The following is a 19,283-nucleotide window of genomic DNA, read 5'->3' on the forward strand; positions in this document are numbered from 1 at the left end:
ACCTACAAATAGGTGGTTATTAAATTGGAGTCTGATGCTACAAGACTTTAGTAAGATACAAAATGTTAAGATATTAAAGGAAGTGACAATGTAATCGGTAACCATCTAGATACTGAATTGAATGTATAACTCTATTACCCTGTTTTAAAAAAAAAACTTTTGTATGGTGTTAGATTCTAAAGTCCTGTAAGACTCTGTTTTTCTTCGTTTTTTTTCCGATGGTAAAAAACGCATTGAAGGGGGTGTTACGCCTGTGCTCCCTCCCCCCTCCTTTTTGAGAATCGCAAGATCGCTATTAAGTCAGGTCAGGAGACCCAGGAAATGAGAGAAAGACATGCAGAATCCACAAAGAGTTTGGAATGTGTCCTGGCCTCCGAAAGGTGGAACCATTGATACCGGCTATTGTCTCTTGGAGACGGAATTGTGTATTGAGTGCTGTGCTATTCATCGATGCCCTCAAGGGATCAGGCAACGTGGGCTGGTTGGGGGATGGCATCCTCCCCAACCTGATTGACATCTGAGACCCCGTGAGTGGGGATAAAAGAGGGTCTGTGGGAACAGCCCCTCAGACACACCAGAAGAAACGCTCGAAATCCTGTAACAGCGTAATAGCGAAAGCTGGTGGAAAGCCACGTGCGTCCTTTTCCATTTGCCTCGGAATTGGTGGGCCTTGCCACAGGAGAACGGCTTTAGCTAACAACAAAGGGGAAATCAGCCCCAACGACTCTCGAATGATTGACATCATAAAAGGAATGGGCAAGTTAAACCTCTGTCTTTCTCTCCAACCAAAAGCTGCAGCTTGAATGAACTTGAGTGACTTTTATATTTCCATCGGATAATACATTATCCCCTAGACAATGATAGAGCTATTTCTTATTATTATTATACCCGCGCTTTTAGATTTAGTATTGATGACGTATATTATCTGTATGTTTGCATTGATATTGTTTTTGTGTATTTTTATCAATAAATACCGTTAAAAATAGTACCATCAGACTTCAACGGACCTCTCTATCTTTGCTGTTAAGTGACCCAGTTATGGGGTACGTAACATCACACACTGATGTCTTACATTTATGTACATTCTGTACCCATGTATCTGTAATGTATATAGCAGTAATCAAACTGGTGCAGATTTTTTAACATAGGGTGCATTATACAAGTTCTTTAAACCAACATGACCATTTGAACCTCCAGATTCAGCTGAATCTGCTGGCATACTCCTCTGTCCTTATTCTGTTTGTTCAACCTCTTCAATGTACTGTTATGTGCAAAATTCTCTGGCACATTCACTGGACCAAATGGCTTAATTCTGCTTCCATGTCATATGGTCTTGTGTTTGTGTATATATAACGAGGTTGCCTAATACCTTTGGACAATACTGTACTAACTTTATGTATTGTACTGTACTGCCACAAAAAAATCATGGCATATGTGGCTGATGATAAACCTGATTCTGATCTGGGTCTCTTTTGTGGACTGGGAGTGGGTTGGGGACAGGAAGAGGGGAATCATGGTTGGGAAAAGAGGAAGGGAGATGGGAAGCACCAGAGAGACATTCTGTATTGATCAATAAATTGATTGTTTGGAATCAAATTACCTTGCCCGGTGTCTCAGCAGTGGGTGTGTCTGCACCCATGCCACCCCCTGCCCCCAACACTCCTTTGTCACCTGTCCCATGCCTCCCCCGTGGCACTCCACCCTCGCTATTCCCAACATCCTCTGCTCCTACCAAGTTTACAAGCTCACTCTCCACTCCACTTTGACAATTACAGTATTTAGGCACCCTCGCTATATATACCCGCCTAAGACTTGGGCACCCTAGCTATATATACCCGCCTAAGACTTGGGCACCCTAACTATATATACCCGCCTAAGACTTTACACTGTACTGTACATATTTGCCACACTCTCTCCCTACAGTAGTGAATTTCACATTTCTCCTCCCCCCCCCCCCACACTCCTTGGCTAAAGAAATTATATTTGAATTCCCTTTTTAAGTTTGTTATTGATTTTCTAAGTTCTCTAAAGAGGCTCTTTGCCCACAGGTGGAGACATCTCATTACAGCTTTTTATATTTTTAAAGTCCTACACTGTCACATTCTGCTCATTTCAGCAATGCTGGAACAATATAAAGAAGATCATAAATATTCATGAACATTCCACATTTTTGGGGGTGCCAGTGATCCAGATTTGGTTCCCATCACTTTCAGTAAAGAGGCTGTACGTTCTCCCTGCGACCTCGTATGCTTCCTCTGGATGCTGCAGTTCCCTTTTTCAGTCCAAAGACGTACCAGGTAGTTGGTTAATTGGGCCGTGCGGGCTTGTGGTACCAAGGTCCTGTTAATATGCTGTATCTCTAAATAAAATAAAATCAGATTGTTAAGAGAAAAAAAGATTTGTACCTACATCCTTTTTAAATATGTAAACTCCTGCATTTGTGATATCAACCTTGTAAATATTGCTTTAGTATTCCTTAGTTTAATTTCTTAATTCATTTTTACCTTCTACTTTGTCTTCCTTCTTACCATTTCTTTTCATATTCTTTCATTGTGCACTGGTGTTGTCTGCATTTTGAAGGTACACCTTTACTTAATGCTAAATAATCCATAGAGTCTTGTGAATGTTCCATTTGTTCTTTTAAACAAATCTATTTTTTATGGACTCTGAACACCTCATAAGATGTTCTCAGCATAGCATTTGTATCATTATTTGTCAGTGTGTTTAACTTCTTATCTTCTATTTCCCAGCTTCGTAAAATCAGCTTCACTCTAATCTATTAGCTTTGTTTTCTTTATTCTTAAGCCTTTGAATGTTCTATGCTCAGTATGGGGTTAAATGCTCCCCTACTTTTTCTTCCTTTCTCTGATTTTGTTTGATTAAGTATTTCTAGAACATAAGACATGGGAGCAGAATTAAGCCATTTGGCCTATCGAGTCTGCTCCGCCATTCAGTCATGGCTGACTTATTATCCTTCTCAACCCCATTTTTATGCCTTATGCCCATAACATTTCACTCTCTTATTAATCAAGAACCTCTCAACCTTCACTTTAAATATACAGTACACAATGACTTGGCTTCCACATCCATCTGTGGAAGCCAATTGAATTCCACAGATTCACCACTGGCTAAGGAGATTATAGGAACTATAGGAAACATCCTCTCTAAATCCAGTCTAGCTAGGCCTTTCAATATTCAACAGATTTCAATGAGATCACCCCCCACTTCATTCTCCTAAACTCTAGTGAGTACAGGCCCAGAGCCACCAAACGCTCATCAGTTAACCCTTTTTAGAACAAGACCATAAGACATGGATGCAGAATTAGGCCATTCAGCCAACTCTGTCTGCTTTGACATTTCATCATGGCTGATCCTGGATCCCATTGTTACATAGATTACAATAGTGACTATTCAGAAAAATGTATTTCATCTACTATAATACAGGATAAGCATCATGAAATTGTTTACAGATTCAAGATACCTCTTCTCCCTCCTCAACATCCCCTCCTCCTCCAACTCCTCCTCTTTCTCCCATAGTCCACTCTCCTGTCCTATCAGAATCCATCTTCTTCAACCCTTTACCTCTACCATCTATCAGGTACCAGCTTCTTTCTTCATCTCACTCACCTGGCATCATCAATCACCTGCCAGTTTGTACTCCTTCCCCTCCTTCCACCTTCTTATTCTGGCTTCTTCCCTCTTCCTTTCCAGTCCTGATGAAGAGTATTGGTCCAAAACGTTGACTGTTTATTCATTCTTATTGAAGAACAGATGGTGTGGAGGCCAAGTCGGTGGCTATATTTAAAGCAGAAGTTGATAGGTACTTTATTATTAAGGACTGCAAAGTTTACAATGAAAAGGCAAAAGAAGGATAATGCTGGATTGGTGGAACAGACTCATTGGGCTGAATGGCCTAATTCTGTTTCTATATCTATGTTTTATGCTGCCTGATCTACTGAGTTCCTCCAGCATTGTGTGTGTGTGTTGCTACAGGTACAAGGCTTTCTTGTGCCTCTGCAAGTCTGTCCAGATTCAGCTGGACCTGGAATACTACCAGAATATAAACAGATTAAAAAACAAAAGAATGGATGAAGAATAAAAGGAAACATGTATCTATCATTTTCAGCAATCCTGGGCCTGAAACGTTAAATCACAAACAAGAGAAAATCTGCAGTTGTTGGAAATCCGAGCAACACACACAAAATGTTAGAGGAACTCAGCAGGCCAGGCAGCATCAATGGAAAAGAGTGCAGTCACCATTTCGGGTAGAGACCCCTCAGCAGGACTACCAAATCAAATCTGCCCAATCAGCAAGTTAATTGATCACATGGCTATAATTGGGTGGTGCTGGCTCTTTGTCACCATGCTGTATCTTTGAATACAAAAGTAAAATGTTAGCAGATTGCATCAATCTTTTGCCATGGGGAGATTGGGGCAAGCTGAGTGCAACTTGTTAAGGACCTTTGAATGACTGCTGGCTTGAATTCCAGTTGAGTTCAGGTTAAGGTTAAGAGAAAAAACTACGATCGCTGGAGTAGAGTGATAGTTGGTTGTAATGTTTTCTATTAGTTATGGAGCTTTATATTATGTTGGTTATAGTTACTTAAACTTCCAAATAAGTTTTGCATCAGGTTGAGGCAACACACACAAAATGCTGGAGGGACTCAGCAGGCCAGGTGACATCTATGGAGAAGAGTAAACAGTCAACATTTTGGGCCAGGACCCTTCATCAGGACTTGGAAAAAAGAGATGGGGTCCCGGCCTGAAACATCGATTGTTTATTCATTTCCACAGATACTGCCTGGCCTGCCCAGTTCCTCCTGCATTTTGTGCGTGTTGCTCTGGTTTTCAGTGTCTGTAGATTTTCTGTTATTTGGATTGTTTTGAGCAAGGATTAACTTGCTCAGTAAGTGTTGACAAGTTTTATGCTGTTCTGATAACTTCAGGCTGAACTTTGACAGTGTATAAGGAAGCAAGGAAAAACTACCCAAGAATAACACAGATTCTACAATGTGATAACCAGCTCACAGAAAGAAGAAAATCAGATACTAATTAAAATTCATTATCAAAGTACATATATGTCAACATATGTGGGTATATGCAGCAAAATAAAGAAATACCGTAGACTATGTGTACACACAAACAAGCAATCTGCAAAAGAAGACAAATTGTGCATTAAGAATATTGATTCCATGAGTTGTAAAGAGTTCTTTAAACAGTCTGTAAGTTATGTAATTAGTTCAGAGTTGTATCCTTCAGTGTCCGCAGCTCCACCTCCACCCTCCGGTTCACCATTGCTTCATCTTCTGGAGTGGAGGGGCCACTGCACAGGATAGGAAAACTCTCCCAAAAGTCGCAAACACAAAAATAAATAAATAAATAAATTCCTTATTAGAACTTGTATACTATTTTGTGTATTATACTGTACTGATGCGGCAAATCAACAAATTAAACCTAATTCTGATCTCGACCTCCACCACTTCTAGAGGGATGTACACGGCCCTGGATATTTTGTTATCCAAGAAGATGCAGGAAGACAGAATTCTTTTTCTTTTACATCTTTCACAGCCTGGTCCTATGCAGATGATGAAATATCCTTCTGGTGCTGTCATTATTTTGTGCGGGGAATTTTAACCCAGGAAGACCCCACTGAGAGCAGAATGAGAAACTGAATAATGTTTTTGTGATGTTGAAATGTTGTGCAATGGTGGTTAAAGAGCGTGAGTGTCAGTGCGTCCTCGCCAAGCGTCAGCACCTTGCTGTGCTGGAGAGGTTTGTGAGTTCCTGAGAGAGGTGTCACCTGGAGCTTAGCTCCTGCTGGGGTCACCCATAGTTGTACGGTCAAGGGAGTGGTTCCAGATAAAGAGCAATCTAGCCAAGATCTCAGTGGTGGAGCTGACAGAAGATGATGATACATCACAATGATGGAGGGGGCTGCAGCAGTAACAAGTCCCCAGTCATGTTGCACTCCATGCCACTGGACCCTGACCCTGATCTGTCAAGGACTGTGTGTTGGTTGCCCGTGCATCATGCTAAACAAAGTCATGCACAGACGTTCTCTACTAAGTGAATAATCCCTAAGGAGAATGTCATACTCTACTCGAGTAATCACACTACCACTAGTGTCTGTGTGTATATAATCATACTCAGGTATTGTCCAGTGCACAGAAATGAAATGGAAACAAATCACGGCAATCTCCAAGGAAATGCACAGCAAGAAGAAAAGGCAGAAGAAGTTTTCCATCCACTGTGACCTCAGAATTTCATCTCATTCAGGACACACTTCTCAGTAACATATTGGACTAACAAGCTTGGAAATTTCTACAGATGTACCATGGAGAGATTTCTACCTGGCTGCATCAACGTCCAGTATGGGTGGGGGTTGGGAATACGCAACAGGATTAAAATCAAAATAAGCTGTAGAGAGTTGTAAAGCTCAGCTCCACCATGGGCACTGGCCTCCATGATATCTTCAAGGAGCAATGCCTCAGAAAACTGCATCCATCACCTTCCCCTCTGCTGTTAGATTTCCGAATGCACATTGAACCCATGAATACTACTTCACTACTTTTTAAAATTCTTATTTTTGCCCTACTTATTTAACTATTTTATATATATATATACTTGTTGTAATTCATGTTTTTTCTATTATTACATATTGCAAAATACTGCTGCCACATAACAATACACTTCACAACATAAGCAGGTGATATTAAACCTGATTCTGATACACTTTCCTATTTTGAAGATTCTGGAGGTTTTAAATACCAACCTATTTGATTATGACTATGGATAACTAGAACATACAACAGGTAAATAGGGTCATAAAGTGATTTTGGCACATTGACCTTCATAAATCAGAGCACTGAGTACAGGAGCTGGGATATTGGTGAGGCTGAATTAACAGCATTGTGTGTATCTCTGGTTACCTGCCTACAGAAAATATATCAGTAAGTATGAAAATGTACAGAGAACTTTTACAAAACTTAGAGGGCTGAGTTATAGGGAAAGGTTTAATAAGTTTGGACTCTATTCCTTGAAATAGAGGTGAATAAGGGAAGATCTTGCAGAGATAGCCAGAATTATGAGGGATATAGATAAGTTGAATCAAGCAGGGGCTTTTTTTTTCCCTCAGGTTGGGTGAGATTAGAACTAGAGTTCATAGATCAAGGGTGAAACGTTTAGGGGGAATATGGGGGTGAACTTCACTCAGAGGGTAGTGCATGTATGGAACGAACTGCCAGTGGAGGTAATAGATAAGGGATCAATTGTAATATTTAAATTTGATAGGTACATGGGTGCAAGTATATGGAACAAGGCAGAATATCAGGTTGGCATGGACTAGATGGACCGAAAGGCCTATCTCTGTGCTGTAGTACTCTGTGATTATACAGCATAGAAACAGGCCTCTTGGCCCACAATGTTGTGCTGAGCCAGTTAAATTATAATCAAATGCCCAAATAAACCAATTCCTTTTCTGTGCACCCTTTCATTCCCTGTACATTCAGGTGTCTATCTAAGAGCCTCTTGATCACCGTTGTTGTGTTTGCCTCCATCATCATCCTAGGTAGCTCATTCAATGCTCCCACACCTCTCTTTCTACAAACTTGGCCCACGCCTTTTCATTGCACTTACCCCCCCCCCACCTTAAATTCATTCCCACATTTCAACCCCTAGAAAAAAGTATACTATCTGTCTAATCTATCAATGACTCTTATAATCTATACTGAAAACCTTTCTCAGATCTCCCCTCAGTCTCTGTCGCTCCAAAGTAAACAACCCAAGTTTGTCCAGTCTCTCCTTGTAATGATGTTCCTTCTGATCCAAGCAGCAACCCAATGAACCTCTTCTGTAATGTCTTCAAACCCTCTATATGGGGGAACCAAATAATCTTCCCTTGACTATCTCAACCTACCTGCAGACAATATCAATCCTCTCTGATATAGCATTCCAAGATCAAGCTTTTTATTCAGAAATTATACTTGCTTGATGTAATGCACTGTAAGGATTCACTGCTAATGAAATGGCTTCTCTGTAATGTTCACTGCTGAAGTAATGGTTTCTCTGTAGCAGCAACGTTTGGGTCATGGCTGGAGAAAACAGGACTGGGGTATGCATGTTAGCCAATCAGGATTTTGTTGCTCCGTCTTGTGAGTCTGGAAGGAGATTTCTCGTGGGTCTAGTGCTGCGGAGAGATGACGCGAATGGAGAGTTGGTAGACCGCCAGATGGGGTGGACTTGGAGCGAGGGTCTGAAAGCAGCGACGATTGGAGGAGGTCGATGGTGAACAATTGACTTATCAGTGAGCTCCAACTTTGCACAACAGACTGTTTAATAAGATTGGACCTTTTTTTTTGCTTCTTTACTAATCATATATTCAAAGTAAGAATTATAAAACTTAATTGTTTAATCGCATATTGTGTACTGTTTGTTATCTCAGGGTACTGATTTGTAACAGGGGACACATCACGCAGCATCCACCCAAACGAGATTTCTTAAGTTTGGCCAGACCAAGGGTTATCACCCCCTATATTAAACCACGAGCTGAAGCAAGAGCTACATTAAAAAACTTTGGAGCAAGTTTGAACTAAATTTGTGAACATTGAGGTTCATTTTTCATATGTTGAAGTGTGTGTATACTTCACAAGGCGCAGCAGGATTCTGGAGAGAGCAGTGATGAATGACAGTTTTAAGGCCAGCATTGGATTTTCACCAGACCTCGGAATTGAGAACAACTCCACGTTCTCTAGGAGAAAAACAAAACCTTTAAATGAGATTACATTGCATTACCAGCCAGATCACTCATAGCTGAATGACTGAGATTAAAGATTAGCTTTATTTGTCACGTATTCATTGAAACATTCAGCAAAGTATGTTGTCTGTGTTAAATCAAATCAGTGAGGACTGTGCTGGGCAGCCCTCAAGTGTCACCACACTTCCAGTGCCAACACAGCATGTCCACAGCTCTCCAACACTCACCTGCATGTCCTTGGAATGTGGGAGGAAACCAGAGCACCCGAGGAAATCCACGCAGTCACGGAGAACGTACAAGCTCCTTACATAAAGGGGGAGGGTGGGGAATTGAACCCCAATCTAACACTGGTGATGTAACAGCATTTAATTAATTGCTACCATGTCGTGCCAACTGAGATCTGGGATTCAGCTTCTTGCCCCTCTGTCGCCAAATTTAAGAACTCTTTCGGTATTTACAAACAAGTAGTTTATTGCTTTTTTTCAAAAGCAGTTTTTCTGAAGAAAACACTGAATTCCCAGTTGAATATCCATTCAGTCTCGAGCTCCCATAAATGTAAATTAATAACAAGTAATTATATTAACGCCCATTATAGGATAAATCCATCTTATCTATTATTCATTTTCAAGCTTCTACAAATGTAAATTAATAACAAAGTAATAATATTAATACCCATTATGTAGGATAAACCTATCTTATTCATTATTCATGGTGTAAAAGATATGGCCAAATAAGTTGCTCTGCCTTGAATTTTTTAGAATTCAGCTACAACATGGTGGTAGTCCATCATGTCTGTCAATGCCAGGAAACTTGGGTGAGACCATGTTTAAAGTGGAAAAGCCATTGCACTGGGGCAGTTCCACCCTCTTGACTTCAGCAGTCCGGGTCCAATGGTATGAGTAGAACATCAGGAACTGAGGTCTTCCTTGCTTGCAATGGATAACCAGGACACCTTCTGTGCCTCTTCATGCGTTTCACTCTTGATGGACTGTTGGAGTGTGGCAGCGCTGCCTTCTTGGCAGTTGGATCTGACTGTAGATCTCATCCACACAGTCTGCTGGAGCTGGCTTTGCATGCTCGGACCCGCATGTCCTTATCTCACCGCTGGTTACAAATGCAGCAGATGCATGTTTATTGCTGCTCCTGTGTTGCTCCTTGACCTGAGTGGCAATTCAGTGTAAACAATCTAATCCTGGAGTCATGTTGCAGCTAGGTGGTGTCGATTTTATTCAATAAATGGATTGGAAATCAACAGCAAAGAGAATGAAGCTTTTGAGATTCGTGCAACCTGTCCACACAAATCCCAAGTGCCTGCCAGTGTTTGTCACATGCACATTGAGAAATCAAAACATTTGGTGAAAAACGTCATTTCAGGGATTGTGCTGGGGGCAGCCCACAGAATTGCCAAAACTCCTTCCTTCTTAACTTATGTCTTCTTGCTTTTGTGCTCTATCCATACGTCAATCAGGTCATCCCTCGGGCTGCTTCGCTCCAAGGAAAAGAAGCCCAACACAGTGTAAAGCGCTGGAGTAAGACTTCGGCCCCTCAGAGATGTGGGTCTGAAACACACCACTACCAATCCGTGGATACTTATTCCTTCTTGAGGCATTGATAGAATGGACAGCCAGCGCCTTTTTCTCAGAGCGGAAATGGCTAATATGACAATAGACAATAGACAATAGGTGCAGAAGTAGACCATTTGGCCCCTCGAGTCTGCACCGCCATTCTGAGATCATGGCTGATCATTCACTATCAATACCCAGTCCCTGCCTTGTCCCCATATCCCTTGATTCCCCTATCCATCAGATATCTATCTAGCTCCTTCTTGAAAGCATCCAGAGAATTGGCCTCCACCGTCTTCCGAGGCAGTGCATTCCACACCTCCACAACTCTCTGGGAGAAGAAGTTTTTCCTCAACTCTGTTTTAAATAACTGACCTCTTATTCTCAATCCATGCCCTCTGATACTGGACTCTCCCAACATCTGGAACATATTTCCTGCCTCAATCCTATCAAATCCTTTAATTATCTTAAATGTTTCAATCAGATCCCCTCTCAATCTCCTCAATTCCAGTGTGTACAACCCCAATCTCTCCAATCTCTCTGCGTAAGACAGCCCTGCCATCCCAGGAATCAACCTAGTGAATCTACGCTGCACTTCTTCAATTGCCAGAATGTCCTTCCTTAGACCTGGAGACCTGACAGAGCATAACTTTAAGCTGTTTGGAGGAAAGTATAGGGGAGGTGTCAGGGGTAGGTTTATTTTACACAGAGTGTGTTTGGTTTATGGAATGTACTGGCAAGGGCAGCGGTGGAGGTAGATATACAGTGTTAGGGACATTTAAGAAATTCTTTGATAGGCACTTGGATGAAAGAAAAATGGAGGGTTATGTAGGAGGAGAAGGTTAGTTTAATCTTGGAGTAGGTTAAAAGATCAGTACAACATTGTGGGCTGAGTGGTCTTACTGTACTGTCCTCTGATAGAATTTGAACAGTACAGCACAAGAACAGGCTCTTTGGCTCACAATGCTGTGCCAACCCAAATAAATCAGTAATCAACCTAGTTAACCCCATCTGCCTACACTTAGAAACCTCTGCCAGATCTCCCTCAGCCTCCATCACTCCAGAGACAACAGCCTAAGTTTGTCCAACCTCTCTTTATAGAACATGCCCTCTAATCCCAGTAAACCTCTTCTGCGCCCTCTTCAAAACATCAAAATCTTTCCTAGGGCCACCAGAACTATATGCAATAATCCAGATGCAGCCTAACTATCCGTTCTTAGTCCAGAAAATTCAGCAGGCTGACAATACAGATTCAATAATACATTTTTAGGTTGTGGTTAACAACTTAAAGCAACATCCCATTACAATTAATGCCAATTGATGGCAGAAATCTGTCAGAGGGGGCAAGCATCAGGTAACTGGGATACAATGTGTACAGTAAATGAGCAGCACAGATGGATCAGGGAGATGCTATGAAAGATGTATCCACATATTCAATATAGCAAGTTCTCCAGCTAACATGACAGATCTGGAAGGCTTTGATGATGCGGCCGAGAACATGGGGTTGCTAAGGTTATGCAGAAAATAAATCTTTTTCCGGAAAGGAAATAAGATAGAGATATAGTTCTCACAATCCACTCACAGGATGTGGTTAACCAGCTAGTGGAACATGCTCTAACTATTGATGCTATGATTGATGCTGACAGATATCAAACCCACCTGCAAACCCAACTTTTGTTCAAAGTTCAAAGTACATTTATTATTGCAGTATGTATACCATATACAACCTTGAATTAATCTTCTTGCATCATCTATGTTCCAAGCTTACACTAGCATCACTCCCCAACTCTTCCTCTGCTACATCAATGACTGCATTGGTGCTGTTTCCTGCAACCATGCTGAGCTCATCAATTTCCTCAGCTGTGCCTCCAATTGCCCTGTTCTCAAATTTACCTGATCCCTTTCCAGAACCTCTCTCCTCTTTCTCAGTCTCTCTGTCTCCATCTCTGCAAACAATTATCTGCTGATATCTTTTATAAACCCACTGACTCTCACACTATCTGGACTGTACCTCTTCCCATCCTGTCACTTGTAAAATTGCCACCCCTTTCTCCCAGTTCCTCTGACTCCACCACATCTGCCCTCAGTTTGAGGCTTTACATTCCAGAACAACTGAGATATCCTTCTTCAAGGAAAGACGCTTCCCCTCTTCTATCACCAACATTTCCCTCACCCACTTCTCTTCCATTTCACGCACATCTGCACCCAGCCCATCCCCCGCTGCCACTCCAAGGTCAAGGTTCCTCTTCTACTCACTTACCACTCCATTATCCTCCGTGTCCAGCACATAATTCTCTGTAACTTCCGCTACCTCCAACAGGATTCCACCACCAAGCACATCTTTCCCCACACAACAATCCAACTGATCTTGTCGCAGTTTAACTCAATCTGATTACTTACACAGGCTCAATCAAATGGTAAACACCATTCAGCAATATCTTGCTTTAAAATAAAAACACATAAAAGATAATGTATCTCACTATAACTACAAGCCTGATCCAGTTTTAGAGTTAGAGCCCTGAAATTTATATTACCACCGATCAATTATTGCAGATAGGACTGATGCACCATCAATGACTCTTGGAGACTGGAAGTGAACGATAGGCTTTTATTAACAGCAAAAAGGGAGCACGACATCTCAAAGACTGAGGGAGGAGCAGTGCCCCAATCGCCTTTACACAGGGGTCTGTGGGAGGAGCCACAGGAGCAGTCAGCAGAGGGGCATGTCCAGACAGGTATATGTAGTTTACCACAAGGACAGTCCACATCTAATATTACAGGATAAACAAGCAAGATCAACTTACTTAATAGATATAGCCATTCCAAACATCCATAACATACAGAAAAACAGCAGAAATCTACTGAATTAAAAGAGGAAATTGAAAGACTTTGGAACATGAGCAGGTTATACATTGTCCCCATAGTAATATCTACCACTGGTATCACCCCAGAGTCACTACACAATAGCATTAAACAATTAGGCCAATACAACAATATTTATGTAAATCTCCAGAAGGCCACAACACTACACACCAATAGAATAATCCAAAGTTCCTAGCAATTGAGAAATGAGTTCACTTGGCTATACCCTTACCTCAGGTTTTACCAGCTTGGCTGCGAAAAAAAAAAAAAAATAATAATAATAATAAAAAAAATAAACAAGAAAAAATCAGCAGATGCTGGAAATCCAGAACAACACAGACAAAATGCTGGAGAAACTCAACTGGCCAGAACAACATCTATCGAAAAGATTAAACAGTTGATGTTTCGGGCCAAGATCCTTCATCAGGACTGGTGAAGGGTCTCAGCCAGAAAAGTAAATAAATAATACTGAGAACATGAGTTGTAGAGTCCTTGAAAGTTGGGGTGAGTGAAGTTATCCACACTAGTTCAGGGGCCTGATGATTGTAGGGTAATAACTGTTCCTGAACCTGGTGGTGTGGGACCTCCTTCTGCATGGCAACAGTGAGAAGAGATGGATGGTGTGGGAGTCTTTAATGATGGATGCTGCTTCCTTGCGACAGCATTTTCATATCAGAGTAAGAGGATCTGTTCTGGGGTTACTGTTTTATCACAGTAAAACCATTCCTGGTGTGAAATACCTGTGCAAACGTGCTCATAGCAAGACATCAAACAGTATTTGAATAGATCTGTAGCTCACCGGCATGGTAGCATAACAGCTAACGTAACGCTTTACAGCACCAGCGGACAGGGTGCCATTCCCACTGCTCTCAGTAAGAAGCTTGTATGTTCTCCTTGTGACTGTGTGGGCTTCCTACGGGTGCCTCGATTTCCAGACACATTGCATTGACGTACAGGTTACGGTCAGTATGTTGTGGGCATGCAGTGTTGGCATTGGAAGTATGGCAGCACTTGCAGGCTGTCCCCAGCCCCAGCCTCTGTTGGTCACTGATGCAAACATTGCATTTCAATGTTTCAATGTGCATGTGACAAATAAATCTAATCTTTTATATGTCCCACTTCCTCTCAGAAGGAAGTTCGGGATGTCTTCATCAACTGTTCCTGATTTCTGCCCAATGACAGAATCTGAAATTTCTAGCTGTTTAGCATCAAACTTTTATCTCAGCGGGTTGGCTCTTTTTGTTTAAAAAATAATAAAGCAGTGCTATTGAGGAACAATCAGACAGCAGGCCTCAGCTGTCACAGAGAGAATCAAACTCTGAAGTTGAGAGGTTGCTCTTCAACTTGGCCTACTCCTTTAGAAGTCTTCCTGTAACATCATCTCACTCAAAGAATACTTTGAGCAGCTTTGGACTCCTTATCTAGAAAAGGAAACGCCGACTTTGCAGAGGATCCAGAAGAGGTACCTGAGAATGATCACAGGAATGAAAGGGTTAATGAATGAGAGGTGTTTGTTGGCTATGGTGGAACTTAGGAGAATGGGCAGGGGTTCTTAGTAAAACCTACTAAATAGAACGGATGTGGAGAGGATGTTCCCTATAGTGGGGGAGTCTAGGACCAGAAGGTTCAACCTCAGAAAAGAAGGATGTTCCTTTAGGACAGAGAAGAGGAGGAACTTCTTTAGCCAGAGGATAGGGAATCTGTGAAATTTGTTGTCACAGACTGCAGCAGAAGCCAAGTCATTGAGTATATTCTTCCCATAGCCAATGACGCCCTTACTAAACGAAAACCTATTAACCTCTACCTTCAACATACCAAATGACTCGGCCTCCACAGCTGTCTGTGGCAATGAATTCCACAGATTCACCACTCTCTACCTATGGTACCGTAATTCCTTGGAGACCTAAGAGATTCTACAGAAACTGGGAATCTGGAACAACACACACTAAACGCTGGAGGAACTCAGCAGGTCAGGCAGGGAAATGAACTGCTGACTATTTACCATCATGGATGCTGCCTGGCCTGCTGACTTCCTCCATGTTTTGTGTGTGCTACTCCAGTTGGACTCCTGGGCACTGGGGACGTTCCATCCATCTTCTGGTTGCAATCATAAATCAAACACATATCTTGGGGTGAGGGTCCAGCATTGTGGGAATAACTGCCACATTACCTCTGTGACTTTCTCTTTGCCAATCTCTGTGGTGCCGAAGGGGCAGAATTTCATCACAGCTCTTCTCTACTTTTGCAGGACTAGTCACTGGGAAAGCCACCAGAAGTCAATCCTCCACCTACGCATTCTCACCCTTTATCCCTAACCCAACTCTCTCTGATCTACTAGGCTACCTCAAAGATCATGCTTCAGAGAGAAAATATTGACAACATTTTCAGTCCTGCAAGTTTATAGGAACAAAACCACACATCCAAACCTTCCAGCAGAGGGCACTGGTTAGCTGAGAACGACAGGACTTCTGCAGAACAGAATCAGCTTCATTAGCACTGACAGTTGTCTTGAAATTTGTTGATTTGCGGCAGCATTACTTAAATTACAATAGGTAGATAGAAATATAGATACAAGGAGCAAAAGAGGAATAGCAAGGTCGTGTTTATGGACAGCTCAGAAATCTGATGGTAGAGGGGAATAAGCTCTTGATAAAATGTGGAGTGTACATTTTCAGCCCTCTGTTCATCATCCCCAATTATGACAATGAGAAGAAGACATGTCCTAGATGGTGAGGGTCCTTCCCTGAGGCACTGCGTTTCAAAGATGACCTCAGTGGTATGGAGTGATGCAGCTGCCTAAGTCTACAACCCTCTGAAGCCTCTTGTGATCCCATGCATTGATGCTCCATATCAGACGATATGCTCTCCATGGTAAATCTATGGAAATCTATCGTCTTTGGTCATATACCAAATCTCCTTAAGTTCCTAATGAAATACAGCGGCTAGTGTGTCTTTCTCATGACTGCGTCAGTGTGATGGGTGTGGGGCAGATCCTCGGAGATGTTGATATCCAGGAACATGAAGCTGCTGAAAGAAAGCATGTCTGCTTTCCTTGAAATGGTAAGGTTGCATGCAATATTCCAGCCTGCTATCGACATACAGCACATTACAGGCCCTTCAGCCCACAAAGTTGTGCTGACCATGTAACCTACTCTAGAGACAGCCTAGAATGCCCTACTGCATAGCCCTCCATTTTTCTAAGCTCCATGTACCTAAGAGTCTCCTAAAAAACTCTATTGTATCTGCCTCCAGTGTATTCCATGCATCCACCACTCTCTGTGTGAAAAACTTACCCCGACATCCCCCTTGTTCCCATTTCTAAGCACCTTAAAGCTATGCCCCCTTGTGTTAGCCATTTCAGCCCTGAGGAAAAAGCTATCTGACTATCCACACAATCAATGCCTTTTATCATCTTATACATCTCTATCAGGTCACCTCTCTTCCTCTGTCACTCCAAGGAGAAAAGACCAAGTTCACTCAGTTTATTCTCATAAGGCGCATTCTCCAATCCAGGCAACGTCCTTTTAAACCTCCTCTGCACTCCTTCTATAGTATCCACACCCTACCATTAATACTATATTTTGTCTTCAAATTTGACCTACCAAAATGAACCACATCACACTTATCTGGGCTGAACTCATCTGCCACTTCTCAGCCCAGTTCTGCATCCTATTGACGAACTGATGTAACCTTTGACAACTCTCCAGACCATCCACAACACCCCCAACCTTTGTGTCATCAGCAAACTTACTAACCCATTCTTCTACTACCTCACGCAGGTCATTTATAAAAATCACAAAGAGGAGGGGTCCCAGAACAGATCCCTGTGGAACACCACTGTTCACCATCCTCCATGCAGAATACAAACCATCTACAGCCACCCTTTACCTTCTGTAGGAAGCCAATTCTGGATCCAGAAACCAAAGTCTCCTTGGAACCCATGCCTCCTTACTTTCTGAAAGAACCTTGCATGGGGAACTTTATCAAGAAAATATTTGGAGCTTGAAGGAATAATATCTATTTTTGTAGCACTGTTCCATAATGATTGACAATTAATGTAATACATAAATTGACTTTTATACAAAAAGCACAACTAGTAATGGGGACGGCATGGTAGCATAACGGTTAGCATAATACTATTGCATTACATGCTGTAAGATCTTGGTACAGTTTTTCACCGCTGTCTCTACATTCTTCCCATTTCTTCCAAATGCTCAAATTTCCAAAGACGTGGTTAAGGTTACTGAGTTGTGGGCATTTTATGTTGGTGTTGAGAGCATGGTGACACTTTCGGGACGCCCAGCACAACCTTTGCTAATTTGATACCAATGAGGTATTTTACTCCATGTTTTAATGTACATGTGACAAATAAAATGAATCTTTAATCTTTATCTTTAACATGCACACAACAATTGAGTTGGGCTTAGTCATTCACTCTTTTGTGCTGAGCCAAAACAAAAACATCAGTTACCTGTGTACACCTCCAGTCCTAAACACAAGAGATTCTGCAGATCAAAGTTCAAAGAAAATTTATTATCAAAGTACATATATATCACCATATACAACACTGAGAGTAACTTCCTTGTGGGCATTCACAGTAAATACAAGAAACACAACAGAACCAATGAAAGATCACACCCAACAGGACGGATAAACAACCAATGTGCAAAAGACAAAAAAGAAAGAAAAAATAATTATTATAAATACATAAACAATAAATTTAAAGAACATGAAATGAAGAGTCTTAGGAAGTGAGTCCATTGGTTATAGGAACAGTTCAGAGATGGAACAAGTGAAGTTATCCCCTCTGATTCACACAAAATGCTGGAGGAAGTCAACAGGTCAGGCAGCATCTGATTCCCAGTAGAGGGCCTCGGCCTGAAATGGCGACCGTTTATTCCTCTCCATAGGTGCTGCCTGACCTGCTGAGTTCCTCCAGCATCTTGGGTGTTGTTCTGCAGGTCTCCTCCAGCCCCCTATAATCACTCTCGCACTCCACTCTGACCCTACCGCACCAGGTAAGGGCACCACGGGAGCGTAGCTGTTAACACAATGCTATTTATTACAGTGCAGGACATCAGAGTTTGGAGTTCAATTCCCTATCGAGTGCATGGGTTTTATTCGAGTGCTCTGGTTGTTTTCCTTCAGTCCAAAGACAAAACATTTAGTAGGTTAATTAGTCATTGTAAATTGTACAGTGATTAGACTAGGGTTAAATCAGGTGTTGCTGGGCTGGAAGGATTTATCCCACGCTATATCTCAGTAAATTACAGTGCCAGCTTTCAGACTTGCCCTAGTGACATCCAGTTCTACCCCTCCCATCTCTTCTCTCCTAACTCCTGAAACTGAGCAGGAGCAGCTTCAAGATCCTCAGTGTCAAGATCGCTGAGAACCTAACCTGGTCCCAACATATTGATGTAGTTATAAAGAAGGAAAGACTAGCGGCTATACTTTATTAGGAGTTTGAAGAGATTTGGCATGTCAACAAATACACTCAAAAACTTATATAGTTGTACCGTGGAGAGCATTCTGACAGGCTGCATCACTGTCTGGTATGGAGGGGCGACTGCACAGGACTGAAAGAAGCTGCAGAAGGTTGTAAATCTAGTCAGCTCCGTCTTAGACACTAGCCTACAAAGTACCCAGGAAATCTTCAGAAAGCAGTGTCTCAGAAAGGCAGCGTCCATTATTAAGGACCTCCAGCACCCAGGGCATGCCCTTTTCTCAGTGTTACCATCAGGTAGGAGGTACAGAAGCCTGAAGGCACACACTCAGTGATTCAGGAACAGCTTCTTTCCATCTGACATCTGATTCCTAAATGGACATTGAAGCTTTGGACACCACCACATGTTCTTTTAATATACAGTATTTCTGTTTTTGCACATTTTTAATATCTATTCATTATACATAATTGATTTACTTGTTTATTATTATCTTTTATTTTTTTCTCTCTCTCTGCAGTATTGCATTGACCTGCTGCTGCTAAGTTAACAAATTTCATGTCACATGCCAATGATAATAAACCTGATTCTGATTCTGATTAATGGTCTGGTGAATGTCAGTTTAAAATTTGAAAGTACGAATTCAGGCAGCTCAGTTTCACAGCA

At 41.8% G+C, this 19,283-nt stretch overlaps 1 long non-coding RNA gene across 1 annotated transcript in view; it reads right to left on the reverse strand.

Annotated features, from left to right (window-relative positions):
• Positions 1–2,008: 2,008 nt before the first annotated feature.
• LOC132393903 (uncharacterized) overlaps positions 2,009–19,283 on the reverse strand; it is a 31,194-nt gene continuing 13,919 nt past the window's right edge. The window contains exons 2-3 of the long non-coding RNA XR_009512098.1: positions 3,628–3,795; positions 2,009–2,359 (exon numbers count right to left, since the gene is read on the reverse strand). This is a non-coding gene — a long non-coding RNA (uncharacterized LOC132393903). The remainder of the gene's footprint in view (positions 2,360–3,627; positions 3,796–19,283) is intronic.

This window comes from Hypanus sabinus, chromosome 5, assembly GCF_030144855.1.
Source record: "Hypanus sabinus isolate sHypSab1 chromosome 5, sHypSab1.hap1, whole genome shotgun sequence".
Taxonomy (NCBI): Eukaryota; Metazoa; Chordata; class Chondrichthyes; order Myliobatiformes; family Dasyatidae; genus Hypanus; species Hypanus sabinus.